Below are 20,553 nucleotides of genomic sequence, written 5' to 3'. Positions count from 1 at the left end.
TCAGCGACTGAAAATAATTAACGCATTTGAAGGGAGTTATTAATTCATCTTGTCGCCTGTTGAAAATGGATAACAATTCCGTTTGGAAGAATCGTTCAAGAGGCTTCCTTATCTTGTCGGAACTCGCGTTCGGGTACGCGAAGCTCAAATAGAACTGAATATTGAACGAACGGCGAAATAATTTATGCAAACATGCATGAAAGCAGCTAGGGATAGATGCATTATAAAAAAAAAAACATGAACGACTATAATGTGGCTTTCTTGTTTTGACGCGTCTTTGTTTTGTTGTACGATATACTAACCTTTTGGTTGTTGTTGTTGTTATTGTTGAACGCAAACACATATAGAAGTATTTCTTGATCCTCAGTTATCTACTCGTGATAGATACCCAATGGATTTGGCCGTTTTTTTCTGGTATGTATATTATATATATATGTGTTACATGAATCATGCGTAAAACTCCTCAACTTATCTGGTCAAAGTTTGCAAGAGACTAATACCGCCTGATTTTCAAGGAGCGAAAGGGGCCAGGGTGAGTTCCTTGATTAAGGCTGCGTACTGTTAGGTTGATCGGTGTAGAGGAGCAATTTCGATCTTGTTCATTCACAGGACATGCGAATTATAGATTAAAACGATTCGATATCTTTACCGGTTATTGCCATTTTCGAAGTTCAGCTTTCCCAGAGCTTTTTGTGACTTGAAAAGGCTGCTAACTTACCATATATGCCGAATGCTAGCCAATACGTTTACGAGTGTGCCAACTATTCATTTTTTATCGCAGGTTTTTTCAAGATACTATCGTTCAGTGGTTGCGGTATTACGATCATGAAATAGGCACACAACAATTTCTTAACGGTGGATCGTATCGTCGTGTCCATCTATCTGCCCTTCTTCGTAGAACTTGCGGACCCGTTGAGGAAGAAAGGCTTTATATAGTCTCACAGACTTCCGTTGTCCACCTAGTTAACTAGAGTCCCCTCAAACTATAGACCTGCTGACACGGTACTACACACACTTTAGTTCAGTGACGCTGTTCGCTGTTGGTCCTGATGGTGCATCCATCTAATTAAATTTTTACATTTGCCGATATCTGAACTGAAATGGTATGTCAACAAGGTTACGATCCAATTTTCCAAGACGACTGCCAGCCAGGACGGCTGCTCATGGTCTGCACACGGTCAAAACCCTATAGGACGCAGCATAAATCGCATATGCTTTCATGGCTGTCTGCGGGATATGGCGAAAATAATCGCTAATATTTTGCCTTCGGGTAGTTTATTTATGGCGTACTTTATGTTAACATTGATAAGCGTACATTAGGCACAATGGGAGGAGAATTTGTACAAAATCGTCACATTTACAGGGTAGTTATTCACGGTCGCTGCAAGGGGAACTGGTAGTGTTTGTCTATATTGCTGATACAATATGAATGAGTACCTTTCTTTAGCAGTTCATCGAAAAGCTCGTCGTATGATAAAACTGAAAACATCATGTTACCGAATTATTCCGAAAAATCGTCTGAGCCGGATTATGTCGTCTACTAGCGAATACTACAAATACTGGGTTCGTTTGAAGGCCATCTTTATGACCTTGAACTGTCCTACCACAAACAGTTCAAACAAACCACTGCTACCCTTTTCGAGTCAGCCAGAATTAAGTGCCAAAATACCCGCTAAAATATAATCAGTAAGCGTCTCGCACCGGGGTTGTATTAAGAGGATTTTGTCGGTGGGTCAATTATAGCCTGACCCTTCTCTCGCCCTCACACTTCAGTCTAGAAATACGCTTTCGAAAGACTTATCTGACTAAAATACATACCTTAATTTATTCGGGTGAAAAAATCTTCCGTAGTTAGTAAAAAAAAATCATGAATCAATGAAATTCTGCATTTTTACGATTTATCTCAAAAATTGAATATAACCGATTGTTGAAATCTGTTTTGCTTGAAAGAGTTTTTCGGTTCACTTCTTTCCGCTAATGCTGGCCTTCATTGTGTTTTCTTTTCGGATTAGTTGGCTACTTTTACTTCTGTAGCACAGATTGTTCTCTGACCTAATAATTGATGTCTGATCGATAATACCAAATGAGTAGACAAAGAGCAAGATCAAACAAGCTGAAATATTAAGTTCTTCAAGTTGAGATTCAATTTTCTCTGTGGGATTCGCTCGCGTATTACCGACGGTTTCAGCGTGTTAACTTAGATCTTCTCTTCTATCTTTAAAAACCTGTATCTAATTTCTTATTGTTCATTCAAATTGTTGGTATGACACACCAGTGGTCAGGACCTTCTTTTGGATAGTAAGAAAATTCGAGTATATGATGAAAATAACGCCGTAGTATTTGCCAATAACTAGACAGTGTGGAATTGTTTAATGGGGCTTAGGTTGGTACACATATGATCATTCGCTTTTTGCGCTCATAGACGTCATCTGTCGGATGGGTACTGCGTTACAATAAGATCCAGTTGATGGGTTGATCAGTCGTGACGAACAAAGTGGCCCGACCCAACCTGACTCACAATTTTATTTCGTGATAAGGATGGAGAATTATATGGTCGCCTGACTAAGTACTTCTCGTAACGAATGTTCAACAAACGTTTGTCGTCTGAAAAATCGAACCATTCATTGCGCGCCGTCAGGAGACAGCAGTTAATTGCACAAGGAAGTTCTGCCTAATAGAACGTTTAATTATAACCAGAGTTTAATACAGTCAAAGGTTGAATGGCTAGACCGCACATAAACTGAGTGTTCTAAGTGTAAAGCGTGATTCTAATATTGGGTTTGATTTGAGATTTATCGGTAGTCCATTCAGCAATCGTATAAGGTCCACAATGGTATAGCTTGCTTAATATTATGATCGAACTATTAGCGCAATTGGAATATCGTTGCAATGATTGAAACATTTGGTCCGGAGATGATAACGTAGAATGGCAGATCGATTCATGAGGACTCGAGCTACCTGGTTGCTTCAGAAGGTGGATGTTGCCTGAACCAATTAGAAATTTTTTAATTGTATAAGCTGTGTGCGCGGCTTGTGCTAGGGAACCTTGGTAAAAGTGCGATCCGCCCATCGGGACACCACCGGGTATTGAGGAGTGCACACATTGACGGCAAAGTACACAACGAGATACAAGGCTTCGTGACGGCTCTCTGAACTCGTTTGTGGTTGCTTGTTATCGATTCTCATGGCATGGCATGGCATGCGCAGGTCTCAAATCAAAATTTATCTCAGTCATCAAAGTTGCTACTGGCTGCTCTTGATGCTTTTCTATTGTATTAAAGAATACCTGGGTATGCAATTAGCAGATTTTGTTAAATACTGCTTGGCCCTTTCTTTGGCTTCTACATCATTAACCGTACTAGCTCCGATACCAAACGAAGGTAGCTCGGAAACCAAATGTATCGACGAGTTGTTTACAAGGGAATCAATAGATAAAGAGAAATTTCGAAAGGCGGTAAGGAAACGGGTAAATTATGGAAGATATGAAAAAGGCACAGGGTCTAGAATAGGGAAATGCAATGCGTCCAGCAAACAGACATTACATCGACAGTGGTAGCACCGTGATGAACGCCTATGGCTTTTGGCAAAATAAGAAAATGATGACGGAAAAAATGGCCTGCTGCCTTTCGCGATCTGCCTGCTCAGAGCCTTCCTTCTAGCTCTTTGCCGATTCCATACAGTCGTCGCCGTGCGGCCGGACGTGGACGTGAGCAGTGAACGGCAGCAGCTGCCGTAATAGCTTTCAGTACGCAGTGATATCCACTGATAACACGACTGTGGCCACTAGCGCAGCTCAGTGCAGCAGAACCGTAACAGCAACAGAAGCAAGTTCCACCCTCTGTCGGAATCAGAAATCCTGTTTTTCGTCGTTCCTTCGGTACATTTCAATATGGTCGTCGCACCCCCTTGCCCTTCCCTGAACCCTTTTCCCCGCACGTCTCCTTTTCACTCTGAGGCTTTCTATTACACAGCGTCCCAACATCGATCCTACACAACAAAGGCTAGACTACCACCTTGTGTGCAGATCTAACAACATACTGACACTATGGAGCCGTACACGTAACGGTAAAACTAACAAGAGAGGCGGCATAGTCTATGTAAGAAGCAAAGAAGTGGTGGCCCTTTTGGCTGGCGGTCTAGTGGTTGAATAGTGGAAATGCACATTTGTATGGATTCTCTTGTTAGAAGGCGACATGAACAGACGGGAAAGTTTTTATACCTTCATATCGGTGATATCAGGCTTAACCTTCAGTTACGATAGTTGTGTCTTGTTCTATAGGAAAAACAGAACAAGGCCATAAAACGAGACGAGTATACGATTCATCAGTTATATTCAATTTCTGATAGCTGACAAAAATATAGTGACTCCCGTTCTGTTGTTCTATTTCGTCTATACCTGTTTGCCTACGTCTCTGCTAGAAGCGAAGGGAAATTAACTGGTACATTAAGTGCTTTAACTAGAAATATGGCATGATGATGTGTTTGTCGAAGGATGAAGTAGTAGTTCTGGATTGGTAGAGGATCCCAAAGTGTAAAATGTTGGTTAAATCAATAGTCCTTTGCTTAATATTCTGTTGGATATTTTAGCAGTACACGCTAGCAATTAACTAAAAGACAAGCAAGATAACTTTAGTAAAGTCGATAGACACTGTATATTTAGTCGAGATAAAGTCATATTTTTCGGTGGTCCTTTTAATGGCTTTCTTCCCGCCGACGTACGTACCGTCGTGTGTATTATATGACACTTCGGAACAGCTACCTGTCCATGTATTATTCAGATATCCTCATTACGGTTTTTGTTGCTCTTCAAAGATCGGGTTAGTCAATTAGGCGTCTCCGTTAAACCCGCCTATTTCGAGCCGTCGACAAATTACGTTGTGTGTAGGTACAAATCAGAGGCTTCGGAAATAAAACTGGAAGCCGTCACCCGGTTGTCCGCGGCTTTTCCTGAGCTAAAATTTGGTGAAGTGTATCTGCCGATTGTCCCTCGATCCGCCCGGCTCCCGTTGGCTCCTACTTCAGCTTAGATCAATTGAACTGAATGAAACAAACATTCGATTATCTGGGCTGCGAGTCTGGCAGTCACGCCAGGTACTAGTGAAGTGCACCTGTGCACGCACATTTAGTAGCTGAGATGGATGTGGGACAACTTTCGTCGGCGTTACATGTTAAACTCAAAAACAGACACCTTCAATGTCGATCGACCTTTTCATTGTCGGTTCAAATAATATTTCGCACCTCTGGACATTCGGGAAAATGCAGATGTATGTAACCCCAGCATGATGTAATCTAGGTGGCGCTGTGATCGAAGGTCGCATCGTGCGGCTTCGCAGTCGGGTGGTAAGTGGCTAACCGAATATGGCTGTCTTCGTTATGATCAGACACTATGTACCTGCGAAGATATCGCTTAGGACCAATCGACGTGAGCACTCAGCTTGCAATGCCCACCGTTATTAGACGCGTTGGGGCACGTCCAATTAATAGGAGTACAAGTCATTCACCCTGTGAAAGTTTGCCGATATTGATGTCACGGACGTGCGGGATCAACGCTGCTTAGTCTATCTCTATTCATTGTAAACTCACGATTTCAGTGCACAGCTAATATCATGCTCATACCGTGAACCAATTCTACACATTTCATATTGAATCAGCTTCTAGTAAAACATCTAGGGACGCAGATCAAAGCCATAGAAGCTGTCCTGCAATCTCCTTTCCATTTATTTACACTCAACAGGAAAAAGGAGGAACAAATTAAGTTCTATTCTATTTTTCGAGTTTTTGTATGGAACACAATTTCGGCTTCTCCTAAGTTTATCAGAGAAAGCTTTTGAGAATTACACTTCCGTGCTACCGCAAGCACGTCGTGGGCGGATCCTAGCGCGCTTAACTGTCATTTTCTTGCGGCGGACAAGGTTTTTCGTTATCAGCTGCGAGTCCCTTGAGGCCAAAACGCGGCGTTATGTTTTGTTCACGTAGTTATTCAAGTGAACATGGATTTTATCAGGTATTCACCTTTATAAACGCTTTGCATTTAGCGTAGATTTGTAAGGATGGAGCACGCTATATCGGCACAGTTCCTTCTAAAACGCATGTTAATATAGTAGATTTACTATAATGAAACTACAGAGCTTGTGTGATAAATTTTTGCGTGACTGGCCGTAGGTAAAAACTAACCAGGAAGCTCAACTGGGGTTATCGTACAAGAACGTCTTCAATGCTGCTTCTATTTTTAGTAGACTTATACAGCTTGTCCAAGCCCCCTCCATAGGCCTTGGCAGTTGAATAGTCATTAATCCAGGTGTAAGCCACCATTAATGAACGTGCACGACTACGTCTAAATGAGTAAGAACATTTTTTTTTTCAACTTTTTATCGTATTTACTCTCTCCGCAAACCAAGGGTGCTTTAACCAGCAACAGGCCCCCACAGCTTCGTCCCGTTATCCCTGCGACCTAACCCATAGACGCTTTACTACAGAGGCGAACGTCTTAGTAAACCGAGTTAATTCTCGCTCTATATACCTCGGAGTTAGCAACCCATGCAATCAGAAAAACTATTTAAACTTCCAGAGTGAAACTGCTGGATACGCTGTAAAAATTCAACCCACAGTATCGAATTTGTTTCAGATGTGTCCTTGTTTGTGATAGTAGAATTTTCGTAGTGAATACTGCATTAGAGTCGTGTTTCGTGAGAGCTAATGGAAATGAAACGTTGGGCGCGTCAGGTCAAAAGAAGGCCAGTCGATATTCCATGTTTGAGTAGCTTTATCATGTATCACACACATATATATATGTATATATATATACATACATAGAGTGTTGTATATTCCATACACACAAAGTTTCTAAAACTAAATATCGCATCACAAAACCTTCATCCTAATGTCCCAGTGTAGGGCATTAAAACTGGAACAAACTTTGACGAGCGATTTATCTATTTATATAATTAGACTGTGTTGTATCGTAACGCGTTATTATCCAATTGTTTCGCACCGGACGAGCCCCCCACTAAGACCAACAGCTTCATTTTTTGCCTGAAATTGATGATTTACGTTACTGTCGTTAGTTCCGTGCGGCTTCTGAAAAAGCTGAGGAAGAATTCCATATGGCAAACCGGAAGATCCTCAATAGAGTCCAAATTTAAAAGGTGCAAAATGCATCATAATGGCTCACATAGCCATTTTTATACCCCTGGATTTATAATGCAGAAATTAGCATCCATTTTGGAGAGACAACTGTCAGTTGTCAGTTAGGTCGTTGAAGTTTGCTTTTAGGGTCAATTCTCTGAGCTCTTTAGCACCTTATCAGCCTGAAATTTAATTCCATTAGAAGTTTTCGCATGCAGCGTATTCGAGCGACGTTTTGACGAGTTTTTACCTACGAATATCATTTGTTAGGTTATTATTAAGTTTTTCTGCGAAATAAAAAGGAAACAAACATTCTAACAACAGCTAGCGCTGTGGTTCACGTCGTGGAGCGAAGCTGTTCCCGTGGCAAACGGTGCTTGTTATAAAGAGTACCCACGACCGTTACGAATGAGATTTTCGGCACGCAGAATTTCTTCGAAATATCGACTTTGTTTTGAGTACACTCTTAGAAACAAAGCATAAGGAAGTATCTCAATTCGGTCTACATTGAGATATGATGTCCCTGATATCTATGTTTAGGAATATCAATGAAAAAGGCTATGCGAAGATAAAATGGCGCTATTCTATCTAATACCTTCTTTCACAATCCCACAATCCGTGAAAGCTATTCACAGTTGGTCCGAGCATTAAAAAGCAGTGTAATTCTATTTCAACTCTAAGAAATGAAACCCTTGATTATGCGATGTACTTTGCCCCACGGTGGACACTGAAGGATCTGATGAAATGCAAAACTCGCACTGGGCCTCTGCCAGCAGTTTATTCTATTTACTATACGCTATTACGGTTGCATAGGCGCACAAATAATTGCAGCTAGATGCACGTCTATAAATCAGTCTAAGCTGGCAAGGGTAGATTTATAGCCGGTTGGAAAAAGAGAGACCTGTAATTAGCGATATGTGTAAAAGAGCAGATAGCGATTATAAAAATGCAACAATAATCATGCACGCGAAACCTCAGCAACCCAAGAGCACAACAAGATGTTGTTAAACAACAGAAAACATTTGAGACGAAGATAAGTACGAAAATACCTAGCAAACATGCTATTTGAGGGTCCCGACTAGTTCAAGTTGACTCCGCACTTCAAGGACTCGCAAGCGGGAGGAAGTCTGCTTTCTTGAATTGCATCAAAATACAGCATACGCAGCTTCTAAAAGTAACCGCTAATGAATCTCTATATGTTGCAGATGCACTAGCGTCTCAATGGGGAAATCATTATAGCGGCTGAAACTGTGTCTGTTAATTTTTTTGTGTTTCGCTAGAGGTCGATCTCCGAAGTAGCTTCCCATCAGATGCCGTTCATTGAACGAGTATCCCTTATCAGTGGAGGTTTTTTCTTCTGGCCAATATGGTCACTTTTCGCTATTTGCTTAGTAATCATTGGCGCTCTTTTAAAAGCTTATATTTGGAAACATAGGATTTGGAGACTGATTATCGATGCTTTTTTACAATTTCGCGGTAAAATTATGATTTTTATCGAAATGATTTGTAATAGAACCCTTGCAATTTCATAGTTTGCAGGTGCGCGAATCGTTATCTCTCGCGGGCAGCTTGTCTCTTCTATTGGAGGATAGGGTGCCGGTTCAGTACATTTACAAGGTCACTTATGAGATATCAACTATTCATGACGTATGTTTCATACTTCTCGATTCTTTTTTTTCGGATTATAGTTTGTTTTTCGTGTGAAGAGATATGTAAATTTTGGCATCTTGACCTCTGTGGCGATATATTTGATAACCATTAAGAATCTATTAAATATTTCTATTAGAAAGCTGCTTGCCTTTCAAGCCATACAATATAGGCAAAATAGTTTTTGGAGAATTATTTTGGCTCGCAATTTTTATACAATCTAGGGGTAAATTATTGACTGTATTTTATGCGATATATAGGATATGTATTTTTTAACTGTGCACGTATCTTTTCTGAAAGCATAATCCTTTTTTCTTAAAAGCGTAACCCTCATTTAGGTAAGTTGAACGGGCAAACTAAATGCAACAGGATATCGAGTTTACAGGGACACCCCAAAGGACGATAGCTAATAAGTGGAGGTAGAAGGGTAAGGGGTTTAAGTTAGCCAAAGTTCCAGAGCGACGCTGCGTGCACCGCCGAAAATTTACGTTTTACGTAGAGGTGTAGTAAAATTTGTTGGTTCATGTTGGCAGTCTTAAAATCGAGCTCAATTGCTCTTTCTTTAGATGATTCAATGTTACGAAGTAACAATGGAAAAGTGTTATTTATGACTCCAAGGAAAATAATCACTATTCGAACCGGGTAATAGAATAAGGCAAGAGAATATGCTGTAGTAAGGCCATAAATACAAAGTAATAAACAGGCCCAATCAGACATTTATGATTACTGTAACCGGGTGCCTACAACAGGGTAATAGAATGAATGCAACAGGTCAGATATAACAAAAATCAAATATTGAAACGCGCTGATTTGACAACGGCGGCGGACCTACTAGAACGCTCCTATTAGAGAACGCAATGAACGTAACTAGTAGAATGACTGAATCATAAATATGGAATTACTGTGACGGAATAGCTGCCACGATGTAGCGGATTCGATACTATGGATCTCAGGACTACTGTAATAAGATAAATGTATAGTCATTGATCCAGAATCAAACTATAGTTCACGTTAGACTAAACGTAAGGAAAATAACATTGGCCCGTGTTAGGGTAGCTCATGAAATAGTTGCAAAGAGCGGCATGTCAACTGGGGCAGGATAATCGTAGCTGGGTATCTTTTAGTGTATGTTGAAGCTTATTTTAGGTTAGGTATAACACCGACAAATCAAACTAGTTCAATCAATAGCCAGTCAGGTGTAGGACAGAATCGACGGGTCCGCATAATCTATCTCTATAGCAAGTTTACATAAGTATCCCTTGTCTGGTTCTTCTCCAGCGAATGCTAGCTTTATAGTTGAACTGATATGCGTCCTACTGTTAAAATATATTTTAATAATCCGAGCTTCATTCGCTGAAGAGGCTCTGAACATTAGTTTAATGCGTTTCATAAAACGTTTTTTGAAGATTTGTCATTTGTTTGTACCGTTGCATTTATCATAGCAGATCTAGGACTCTCTGTACCTTACCGGTATAATGAAGCTTAGATATAGTTTAGTTATGCCGATACTTGTCTGTATTAAATAAGCCGAACTTGCTCAAAGAGGTAAAAAACATCAACACGTTTTCTAGCCCGCAATCATTAACAAATCTATTTGTAATGGAATCATTTTATCCCGATCGAGTTCTTTGTCACTGCATTGAATGCCTCCCGTAGCTAGTTCTAACCTCGGTAACGATTCAATTAGTTTAGAAAATCATTGTTCTCCTAGTTTAGACAAAAGAAGCTTTATTTTTTCGAGAAGATCAGGATTATATTTATCAGTGTTTCTTTTACTAACCCTTTATTCAACCCGCTTATTATGGATATAATGATGCTGTGCGACATTCATTTTTACGAAGAAGCTAATCCGATCCTTTGGAAAACCTTAGGGTAGTTAACAGTAACCTTTATTTTAGATTTATTAGAAAGGATTTTCCCTATAAAGACTAAAAAGTGTAGCAAGTATCTACTTAGTAACCTATACCTTTCTCTTTCCGCTACTTCTTTATATATCACCCGGAAAAAAAAAAAAAAAAAGGTGATCTTCCTAGATCATTGTATTTGCAACGGTCTGTGTTGGGACTCAAGAAATTTCAATGAATTAAAATTGTTAAACCTCAACTCGAGTCCTGGTAGACATTATTCAAAGCTAAAGCTTTAACCATCTACTAACATATGCATTGTTATAATAACAAAACGATGATGATAATAACGATTGTTTGTGGTTTTTTTCATCTTCGTAAGTCCTATCAACAAAAAAACCTTCTTATTTTACACATTATTATCAACGTTTACTCAATGGCATATAGACATACCAAGGCCCTAATACAGCGTCGTAATGCACGTCTATACCAATGCGAGAACACAAGCGTTCCGGCAGTGATCAGTACAGCTGGAGTGGTCAAGACCCGTCTTAGTGTTCCCTCCAAGTAATCAACCCATATCACAGGATCCATATCGATGTTACTTATCAATACTAACGCTGGGTTCGTTCATTGGTTTCTCCACTATCCTATTAAGACTCTTCAGTTACCGAAGCATTCGCTTAGAAGTAATATGTGTGCCTGGCAGCAGTTGAGTGTTTCTATTCGTAGTTCGGTGTGGAGCCTGCATTAGTTTTTACCAAAATAGCCATTGGCTGTGTTCGTCAGGACTTCGACCCCAATCGTATTAACCCATTGTTGCGAAGCGTATCAAGAGATTGACTGCTGCTACCTATGAAGTTTTCTGGATATTTCTCGATATGGAGTGAAGGTCACTTACACAAAATGAATTGGGGCAGTGAGCTAGATTTGATTCAGTAGACATCAAACAAGCGTGACGAAGGCCAAAAAAAATATAACACTGATCACCGCACACATCGAAAGCTGTATCTGAATTCAAAAGCGGCCTAAAGTAGCCGGTGGGATAATATTGCATACATGTGCTGTTTTTCCCGAATCGTTTTTAAAAAAAACTCTGTAACATTTTTTTTAAGCAGATTCAATTATTACGTGTCACTTGGTGTTTTCACACGAGCTTTTACAGGATTACTTCAACTCAATATGAGGTGCGGTTCAATAGAGCGTAGGCTCGAAATGAAAAAAAGAAAAGAAGCTACAGCCAAAGCTCGTCGATTACTTTTCAATTCCTACGGCGAATCGTTCATATTTGAAAAAAAATACCAAGTGAGCTAGCATCGAGCGTGTCCACCTTTGGCTATCCACGTTTTGGAAGCAACACGCATTCGTCGTTTACTTCTACCCTATCGATTCGTAGAGGTCCAAAATTAAGATGACAGTTGGCTGTTACCGTAGGAAAATAACCACATTATCTAACAGTTTAGAAGCCACTCAAGCCGTTTAGTCCGTGTAGTCAGAGTTCGCAAGTGGAGGGACCAACTTGTGTTGGCCTATTAAGGGTCTATTACTTCATGACGAAATATTGCGTTGTTAAAAAGTATTGACAATTTTCTAGCAAGATGGCCTTAGAATCGCAGATCGTGCCGGCGTCGATATTATTTACAGCTGAAATTTGACTACAGTCAATGTGCTAAAATTATCGGATTGTCTCTATTTAGAAATGGATTTGATCATGCTGCTTCAACTCATAGAAAATTTCTGCTGTTTCTGGCGTTGTTGGAGGAACCGGCTTAAAAAGATATTGTCTCCTTTGTTCTGGCTGTGGAAGCTGATCGTTGTAACGGTGGACCAATTGCGAAAAAAAGGTTGATCAAGTTATAGCAACGGTTGGGCAAAAGCAACATCTGAATGGTTTTGGCATCGTCAGGCTTTTCAATGATCTAAAAAAAAGCTCGATGTTGAAGCTTGATGACGAATTGACCCCCAAAAAAAAATTGTATTTCTAACTGTGAAATTCCATAGAAACAAAACAGGATCGAGTCATCTCTGATTATGGGGCTATCATATATGATAATAGTGCATGAAATAGATTTTGTTAAGAAGAAAGGTCAATCTGTGGTGGAGTCCAGATTAACGCCAAAGAAGGTAACCCTATATGTTCGGTGAGATTGGAAACCTATCGTGTACTGTAAAATGCTGCCGTCTAGCAAAGCGACTGATTTGGAGCTCTACCGTCAGGATACTAACAGGGTTACAGTTAGGCATTGAAAGACTCGACCGAAATTAGTAAGCTAGAAACATCCACCATCACAATTCCAGATCGCATAGTCTTTTAGCTATTGAAAAAATTCAGACAATTGAGATGAGAGATTTTAATCCGTTCGCTCTGTGGCCGGGTTCTGAACCGCCAAACGATCGTCCGTTTTTGTTTCTCAAGAACCCCTTTAACAGTACTAATTTAATAAGTTTCAATAACAAGATATACAAATCATCTGTAATCACTTGTTTCGCTGAAAAATCACAGAAGTTTCTCAGTGATGGGATTGTGGCGCAGAAGGTCATCGATCAACGTAGTGCATATTCAGTTTACTAGCGCTATTTAAGATAATAGAAAAAGTTTCCTCGGAAACCGTCAACATTTTTGTGATCGCATATCATATTATTGTTCTGACGGCGTAAAAATGGTTGTACGATATCGTCAAGAAATTGTAGTCGTATACATTTTCCAGTAAAAATTAATCCGTAATTGCAACTGTGCCACGAGTGCTACAGTTGATGTTACGCTTCGAACTCATCCTTGGTAGGAAAACCCAAGGTTTGAATGGACATCTCTTAAGCATGGCAATGTTATGTTGAATTTCACTGTTGGGTTTGTAGTTATAATTTTTAAAGGAGTGTTTCTAGACATGATTAAGTATGTACCGCAGAAGTCATTTTTGGCCATGCACACCTTTATTTCTCATCGATTTCGTTCTAAGGAAGTTACCTCTAGTAAATGTGTTCATGGCAATGTCCAGGGCTTCTGTTGTTGTGTACAAGACGAGTTAAATAGTTAGCTGTTTTAATCAGAAAAGGGTATCCTTTAAATTATTGAGTATGAGGGTAAAGAGACGCCTGTTGGATAAAGTTATTAATATGGGCAGCCAACAGAGGATTGGTTGAGAGTTGGCGGTATAATCCAGATTTATTGTCAGTTTAATTGAGCTTTGCCATAGTAATGAAAAAATCAACATAAAACCTAAAATATCTTAATGAAGTATCCAGTTTTAATTCCTAATCTGATTATAGTAATACCGTTCACATGTAAGAAATCACGATAATTACAAACACATGTGTTATTTAGTTAATTAATGGAAATTTTCAGCTCGGCAAAGCACGCAAAGTATAAAAATTGTGTACTGAATATCTTAAACTTAAATGCCTATTTGTCTTGCATGCACCTCTTTACTCCAGGCTCAAGACCAACCTTTCCAGATGAAACTCTGGGTCTCTTTATCGGCCATCTTTTTTTGTACTGCTTAATAAAATGGTCATATAGGAGAGTTTACGGGAGCCCAAGTTGCGTTTATATTCTATAAAGGAGGAAATATCAGCGGGTGATTACATGAAATGCTTCCATGCTGAGAAGTGCCTAGCTCCCATTTTCAAAATATTCGATGTTTACTCGGCCTCCTAGAAACGTCAGGTCAACTTCACATAAATAATTATATGTGCGAAGTTGTTGAAAATGTATTGACCGTTTCTAGGCTAAGAGTAAAGCATTTTTTATATTTCGAAATAAGATTACTGAACTAAGTATGCGCCATTTTAATTAATAACCTTTTGCCATTTTCAGGTAATACCATAATCCCACCACTGTGGAACTTTTGTGGTTTCTGGCTGAAAAATTCAGACAGGAGGTTTTGCGTCCCTTCAAGCTAAATTAACACCGTTGAGGAGGTTTCACAGGGACTGAAATATAGTATGATAGTGAACCTATCCTGGCATATGCATTAAAGTTTCCCATTTAAGCTCTTTCAATTTTTGCCGGGTGGGCAAAGACGCATGTGGTTTGACAGGAAAGACAACTCCTTTTTTGTTCAGTAGTTCTGGTCAAGATTTTTCAATGACCTGTTGTAATCTTATTAATTGTTGAGAGTAGAGGTCCGAATCAAGTGGCAGTAATCTATAGTGTAGGATTCTTTTCCGACCCCACTAAACACATAGTATCACCTCCTTTGGCGTTAGCCTGCGCTTTGCCATAGATTTTTTTTCATCTACACACTATTGTTGTATGTACTCCATTTTCCATTGCCAGTGATACACCGTTCTTGAAATGGGACAATTTCGTTGCGTTTTTGTAGAGGGAAATATAATCGAATGAATTTGGCCGCGTCAATCCGTGTGACACGCAAATATCGAGCTTTCTTTTTTTGTAATCAGATTTCTTCAAATGATTTAGTACGGTTTAGTAATGGATGCTTGGTATCTTGGGGATACCGTGGCTACTTACATGTTGCTCAACTTACTCAGCTTTTGCAATAACTTCATCAAGTTTTTTTCGTAATTAGTCGACCACTATGAGGAGCATCTTTGATATCGAAATTTTCAACGGAAAAAAAGAAAAACGATAGAACTATCTTTGGACCATTTCTTCTAATAACCCATCCTGACCATAAACAACATTTTCCCATGGGTCCTATTTTTATCGTAACTAAACGATGTAATGCAGCAAATTTTTACGAAAATTTCGCTCATCTTCAGGGCGCCCTGTATAAAATCTGGATAAAGACATTCGAAGCACTTACGCCAGTGGCATGCTAAACCTACACTTTATAAAGTCAATATCTATATCACATATTGCCGAATAAATGCAATAAGAATAAGATAGTTTGATTGTAAGTCAAACTAAAACCGAGCAATGCGATAGATCCTTGTTTCTAGGAATTCGATTGTTTTCAATATGGTTAGTTCCCTCTGGATTCAACAGTCTCTTTAAGCTTCAGACAGGTTTAGATCTGGATCCAAACCGGTCATGGAGCTGCTCTTCGAGCGCGAAATAGGACATTTATCACTATCATAGGATAAATTGGTAACAGTTTAGAACTAATTGATCACATAGACAAAGCTGTCACTCGATATAGCAGACGTGTAGAGACCGCACCGAGAAAGGCTCAGAGTTTGAGCAGAGGCCCCGCACATAACTGCACGGAAGCGCATCCATTGACCCACAGTCTGACGCTCATTGAAAGTCTTCAAAAACAAAGCATGGAAGCCATATACACAGAGAAAAAGTTAAACTGACCTAAATAAATTCGTTGTTTTTTCAGCCTCAGTTAAGGCCGACTGCGGTGGGAGACAAGCGGACAGAAGTAATAGCAATAACACAATACGGTTTGTACCACATAGATTCCATCGGCCAGCCTATTTGCAAAACGCAAAAGCGCCGCAAACTTAATATGAGCCGTCCCAACGTGTGTTCGAAAACTTCAGCCTACAGGCGCTCACATTATCGCGTATGATGTGGCAGTTCTTTACAGTCGTGCGCGGTGGCTTATATTTCTTGTTATTGTTGTTATTATTATTATTATCGGAGTTTAATAGAGCGCTGAACAAGATGAAATCGAGTTTAATGACATGTCCGACCCCCTTCGTCAAAAAAAAAGTATAATAAAATAAAAAACAAATAAAAAAAAATAAGAAAAATTGCTCATTGCTGAGAATAAAACACAGCGTATCACAGTATCTCAACCGCAACGGTTGAGTTTTCTTCTTGACTACAGAAGGTCGTTATCGATCGATTGGCATTGAAGCCACGAGAAACTTCATAGTGTTTAACTCTGAGACACAGAGTTCCATAAAAGGGACAACCCACCTTTCTACCTGAACTTCCGCATTCCAATGTTTTCCTTTTTAAGGAACAACCAGCCCTGCGGCGCAGCCAAAGCCAGGTCCATTAGACGAAGGCACAGGCACCGGTGCACGAATGATTTGCTTGTGTATACAATGGTCCTTTAATCAGCTATACAGTCAGAAATTGCCGACATTGCTGTTACAGGTCGAAGAACGATAATCAGGTGTTTCTTTAGGGACCTCTAACCTGACCTTTAACCTGAAGCTCAGAGGTATGTCAAGGTCTTCATTTGTTATACTTATGAAGAGTGTTTTGATATAGCGCTCTTCACAAAAGAGAAACAAAAAATGCGTACAGTGAGTATATTTGCGTCTTGACACTGCCTTTCTAGCAGCTTGTGGAAGGTCGTATATTATTGAGAAACACAAGATGTTAGTACGCCCTATGAGTTGGACTACACGAGGCACGACAAAAGAATGGCCGCTAATATGTATTTTCTATCGACTACAATTAACTGATAAATAGGCCTCTGTTGAAAATACGACTTTGGCTAGGACAACTAATGTGACTTTGTCGCACAGAATTAACATTATAAGCTGGCCGCATTGTTAGTAACATTTACCCAGGATGCTTTGCAGAACTCTAGACGGCATGACGTATGTCGGACAGTTTAAATATTAGCTTTTGAACCTTGTTGCTCTAAACAAGATTTCTATAAAATGATATATCCATGAAACACATGTAACATGTACGGCAAAAAAATAAACAGTAAATTTACAGCTAGGAAAAGGTGGGCTGTAGTTATTTATATCCAGATTACAAGTAGATATAATAGTCTTAGTGAATTGTTATCATTATTATCAGATTTAAAATTTCATAACTAATAATTAGCCCGTAATTTGTGTAAAGTTTGTCATTATTTTCGACGTTCTAACATGATTACGACACGTACCTTATTATGACTCATGGAATGACATGTGACAATAGGCCAAATTTTATATTTATAACCACAAATGGACCCGGCCTGGTGTGAAGCGTTTCTTACGCATTCGAGTGCGACTCGTATGACCATCACGTACCTCGTCTAAATTGCACGTTGACTGTCTCCACAGTATAAATATGTGCGCCAGTCGCCGATATTCATAAGCATGAATACGATTTCAGGTACCTAAAATGTTTCAAATAATTAAAGTCGGCGGGTTTAAAGTCCGACATTGTTCGAGTCAAACACTAGAAGGTTGACGCTCTACGGCGCAACACAGGTGTACGTCTGGTTTTGAATGAGGTTGAAGGACTCCAAATGACCAGCTCGTAATGTTCATAGAACTTCAGATCTAGTGATTTGCTTAACTCTCTGCAAACGGTTAATGTTAATCGACTCGTTTGTCTTTTCTTTCTTGATTGTAGCTCACTTTATTTACTATGCATCTGTTTATTCCCTCGTCTCGGTGTGTATTGTAGTTATTTGGATTTTCCATTTGAAGCCTTTTTTCTTCTCTATATAATACTTTTTATTCAATATAATGCCTCTATGTAGTCGTAAAGTTCTTGCAAAGCCACAACCTTGTTACTGGTCCTTTGAGGCGTTTTCTTTTTCTAACTTAATAGACTAAAGCATAGAAATGACAAAGCCGATGATCTCTAGTGAACTTATATCAAGTACTATAATTAGCAGGATATGCACGAGAAGATAGCCATTCAGTTAGAACTGGCAATGTAAAACTCAGATACTTAAAACCCGCAAAACCGAATACCATAAGCATGTTCTATTGGCAATAGGATTTCAACATTCCCTATTTGTTGCTACTCGACAGGCTTTTAAGCTTCCCACAAATGTTCCCGATCGCGTCTCAACCCTGACTTTCAAGGAGGACATATGAATAGTGATAAGGGATAATAGATGGGAAAAATAGCTCGTCAATTTTTTTCTGTACCCGTAAGAGAGTGTAACATGGTTTTTTTATGGAGAAAACCTGAGACACATATTCTATCTGCTGTACGACGTTTCAACTCTAGCCGACTGCTATTTTGATAGCCAGCTCCTAAAGAGTGTTTGCATCGGTTATAGGACACAGGATCGAATCGATATGTCTGTTAGCGAAGCTTTGATATCCCATGAATCCAGTTTCGTTACGGCATAGTAAAATACGTAATTAACGTAGCACGAAGTTTTTGACGACGCAGATACTATGCTTCATAAATCATTAATCGTCACCTCGGCGCTACAGGTGGTCGCGCTTATTAGATACTGAACTTCTAATCACTCTAATCTAATGACGATGACGTTTCTCAGGAGCTGTTGTACAACTGTTCTGTATTTGGTAACCTACGTTATGACGAGCTCATATAGAAAAGGGTCACGGTGGCGGACAGCTTTACATCGCGTAGAGAACCGCGCGGCAATCTAGCATCAATTTTATACTATTGTACTACCGAATTACAATGTATACGTATATTTCATACTTTTGCTATAATTACAATATCTTCATTTCTAAAAACAGCAGTGACTCTTACGAGATTCCTAACACAAATGATTATTTTTTAAGAAATACTAAATTATTTGTTGTCATCCTGTTTTGGTTGATATCTTCAGTTCATCCAAGTTGGTATAATATATGGTCTCGGTTCGAACCCGGTAGACTCTGTTTCGTGCTGGGAGTCACCCGTCCGATCTAGCTATAACTACCGGCGATATCGGACGTAAAACTCGATACACGAAGAGTTGTCTGATTGGAGTGCAGAGACGGGCTTGCTGTAAAACTATTATCGGTAGTCTCTGAGTGCCATAATATTTCCGCACACATTATGCTTAATATGCACCGAACTACGCTAGTGGATCAATGATATTTTGTTAAGGCCGCTCGACGTCGTATTCACTCAGCGACACACTGTGTGAGCCTTACGCTGTCCTTATCTCTAGTGTGGTTTATTTTAATTCACATACCGCGAAAGGTGCCAAGCCACGGCGACGAAGGCAAAAACGCAGGTCCAAGTCTTAACAGAGCGTTTGAACAATCCGATACGCAGTACAGACGTTTGCTACCTTTAACTACAGCACTCTCTGAACCTTTCTGAGCAACGCTTTGAAAAGCAGGTGCATATAACGGCGACGGGAAGCAGCCAATATAATCGTTTGCTGTTATTAGCTCATTGGCAAAGTAGCCGTTCGTTATTATCGACTCTGTTGAACCTGCGATACTGAGATCCTCTGAGAGCACGAATACCTCGTGGACGCTGATAGGAGCAGTGACAGACATAAGGCATGGCGTGCGAGCTACGAATCAGATTTAAATAATGAAAACCTTTTATTGAAAACAGATCGCTTTAATAGTAGGATTGGATGATATTAATTGATTCTGTATTTGATGCCGCGATACCGACCGTACGAAATTTCGCTCTCGACAACAAAGGTTTCCACACGATCCGTGTACGTGTCATTGTTTTTTTCATGTTGCACACATAGTGACTCTCGTAAACATATAGCAAGCTTTTCTTCAAAGCCCTTCAAGCAAGACGAGTGTTCCACGAAAAGTTCGGCTGAATTAACTTCGACAGCTCTAAGAATAGTTTATGAATAATTATTTTTTCTTCTCTCTGTTAGCTCATTTAGATGGTAGAGAATATTTAAAAAAAAAATACAACGAAAATGTTTCTATCGTAAATGACCACTTCTAAGTTAGGTTCTCTCGCCTGTCATTCCATTACATCTCAACAGGGCAATGTTCGAATGAAAACAAAAACCATTACAAGTAAGATTTTCTCCAAAAGCCTTACATTTCTACAATATAACTCTTGTTCATGTTACGGATACTATCAGTTACACGGCAAAGCTGGATTACAAAGTCCCTCTGTTCAAAACTCACCGATGTTTGTGTAGACAGCACGTGAAGTTCACCATCGAGCTGGAAAAAAAGGTCTGTTTAGTTCGCATTACGGCGACCTTCGTTGAGGCTAAAGCCTTCCGACATTGCATCTTCAACACAACGACAATCACAAGGCCACTTTCAAGACACCATTTAGTATCTGAGCGTCTTTGACATCGTCTACTTAAGGCTTCAGCTGGTTGCACCTATGAGACGATTACGTTTGCAAATGATCCCTTAACACTTTAGCATATAGAGCTAG

This window comes from Varroa destructor, unplaced genomic scaffold, assembly GCF_002443255.2.
Source record: "Varroa destructor unplaced genomic scaffold, Vdes_3.0 BEIS01000004.1, whole genome shotgun sequence".
Classification (NCBI taxonomy): domain Eukaryota; kingdom Metazoa; phylum Arthropoda; class Arachnida; order Mesostigmata; family Varroidae; genus Varroa; species Varroa destructor.
The sequence above is the reverse complement of the archived record's forward strand: the minus strand, read 5'-3'. Positions refer to the sequence as shown.